This window comes from Gavialis gangeticus, unplaced genomic scaffold (genome assembly GCF_001723915.1).
Source record: "Gavialis gangeticus isolate Ggan-Ray unplaced genomic scaffold, GavGan_comp1, whole genome shotgun sequence".
NCBI lineage: Eukaryota > Metazoa > Chordata > Crocodylia > Gavialidae > Gavialis > Gavialis gangeticus.
Window position 1 is genome coordinate 38454318 of NW_017728993.1, and position 2672 is coordinate 38456989.

Consider the following 2672-nt stretch of genomic DNA (forward strand, 5'->3'; position numbering starts at 1 on the left):
TCCTGACTGCATCCCCACACTGCTGGCCCATGTTCATCTAGTCCATCGCTAGAATAGATTTGATTTGAAAAAAGGCAATTGATTTTAAAAGAGGCAGTGTGTCTACTACAGGCCTCTGCACCAGGAGGATAAGCTAGACTGGGAACTTTCCAGGCAGCTTTCAGGGGCAGTGTGGTCTAGAAGATATTGTAGTCATGGGGGAACTTAACTACCCAGACATATTCTAGGAGGAACAGTCAGCTAGATCTAACCACTCACACAGGTTCTTAACCTGTATCCAGGACCACCACCTAACACAGGAGGTAAGGAGTCCCAGCAGGGGTAACGCCATGCTCAACTTGGTGCTGGCCACAGGGGATGATCTGGTGGGGGAACTGCAGATTCAAGGCAACCTAGGGGACAGCGATCACCAAATGATAAAATTCACTATCCAGAGAAGGGCGGGCATTGTACCCAGCAGGACACAGGTGCTAAACTTTAAAAATGCTCACTTTAGTAGGTTCAGGGGACTGGTTAGGTACTAGGGTACCTAACTGGCAGGGTACTAGGAATCAAGAGCCTAGATGCTTTGGGGGTCCAGGATGGGTGGTCATTCCTCAAGGAAACCATCCTTTAGACTCAGAGTGAGACAATCTCATGGCAGAGGAAAGGGGGCAAAGGGACCAGGAAGCTCCTTTGGCTAACCAGGGTCATCCAGGATACCTTAAGAGCAAAAAAAGAAGCATACAGGGAGTGGAAGCAGGGGGCAGCTAGCAAGGAGGAGTACACTTCTTTGGCCCTCGCCTGCAGGGAGTCAGTCAGAAAGGCCAAGGCAGCTCTAGAACTCAGGCTAGCAGCAGGGATTAAGGACAATAAAAGTCCTTCTTTAGGTACATTGGGAGCAAAAAAAGGGTACAGGGTAGCATAGGACCCCTACAGAATGGGGCTTAGTGTCAGGTAGCAGGGACAAGGCAGAGCTTTTCAATGAGTTTTTTTGCCTCTGTCTTAAATAAGAATCTAGATGAACCCTCTAGATGCATCACGGACACCAACAAGGGGAACATCAGCTGACCAATGGTCAGTGCCGATACGGTAAAAAGACACTTGGAGGGACCGGACGTGTTCAGATCACTGGGACCAGAGGGACTCCACCCATGGGTAATGAAGGAATTAGCAAGTGTCATAGCTGAACCTCTGGCAAGGATATATGAGCACTGATGGTGCTTGGGTCAGGTCCCAGAGGATTGGAAGAGGGCCAATGCCACCCCAATGTTTAAGAAGGGGAGGGAGGAGGATCCAGGGAATTATCGACTGGTCAGCCTTACCTCTGTCCCTGGGAAAATCCTAGAAAAAATGATCAAGGAGCACATCCGTGGGAGCCCACTGGCTAATGTGATGCAGAGGGGTAACCAACATGGGTTTATAGCAGGCAGGTCCTGCCTGACTAGCCTAGTTTCTTTTTATGACAAGGCCACCAAATGTTTAGATGCAGGAGTTGAGGTGGATGTTACCTATCTGGACTTCAAGAAGGCCTTTGACACAGTATCCCATACCATCCTTATAAATAAACTGAGGAGATTTGCCTTGGATGCTTATACAGTAGACTGGGTAGCAAACTGGCTCAAGGGTTGCACTCAGAGAGTGGTGGCGGATGGGTCAGTGTCAACCTGGAAAGATGTGTGCAGTGGAGTCCCCCAGGGCTCAGTTCTGGGGCCAATACTGTTCAATATCTTCATCAGTGATCTGGATGAGGGGGTGGGAAGCACCCTGTCCAAATTCGCCGATGACACAAAAATGTGGGGTGAAGCTAACACCCTGGAGAGGTGGAACCAGATCCAGGCTGACCTAGACAGGTTGGGGAAGTGGGCAGAGAGCAACAGGATGCAATTCAATAAGGAGAAGTGCAAGGTGCTGCATCTAGGGAGAAAGATCTGCTATCATACCTACAGGCCAGGGGGTGACCTTCTTAGCACCACTGAGGCAGAAAGAAATCTTGGAGTGTCTGTTGACTCCAGGAGGAACATGAGTCATCAATGTGATGGAGTAGTCAGCAGAGCCAATCGCACCTTGTCGTGCATCCATAGGTGCTTCACAAACAGGTCCAGGGAGGTGATTCTCCCCCTCTATGTGGCACTGGTCAGGCTGCAGCTGGAGTACTGTGTCCAGTTCTGGGCGCCGCAGTTCAAGCGGGATGCGGACAACCTGGAGAGGGTCCAAAGAAGAGCCACTCGTCTGATTAGAGGCCTCCAGGGAAGGCCATATGAGGAAAGTCTAAGGGACCTTAACCTCTTCAGCCTCTCCAAGAAAAGGCTGAGAGGGGACCATGTGGCGGCGTACAAATTCATAAGGGGAGAGCGACACGAAGTAAGCGATGATCTGTTTACCAGGGCACCCTCTGGAACAACAAGGAACAATGGCCATAAGTTACTGGAGAGAAGGTTTAGACTGGGCATTAGAAAAAAGTTCTTAATGGTCAAGGTTGCCAGGATCTGGAATGGGCTTCCAAGGAAGGTGGTGCTTGCCCCATCCTTGGGCGTCTTCAAGAGGAGACTGGACAGGCACCTGGCTGGGTTCACATGATCCCAGGTATGGTGAACCTTCTCTTGCCTGCTGGGGCAGGGGGTCAGACTAGACGGCCCACTGAGGTCCCTTCTGACCCTAGAATCTATGAATTCATAACTTGCTGACAGTCA

At 50.4% G+C, this 2672-nt stretch overlaps 1 long non-coding RNA gene across 1 annotated transcript in view; it reads left to right on the top strand.

Moving 5' to 3' along the window:
* LOC109286820 overlaps nucleotides 1-656 on the top strand; it is a 19480-nt gene extending 18824 nt beyond the window's left edge. Inside the window, exon 3 of the long non-coding RNA XR_002094692.1 lies at nucleotides 644-656. This is a non-coding gene — a long non-coding RNA (uncharacterized LOC109286820). The remainder of the gene's footprint in view (nucleotides 1-643) is intronic.
* The last annotated feature ends 2016 nt before the right edge of the window (nucleotides 657-2672 follow it).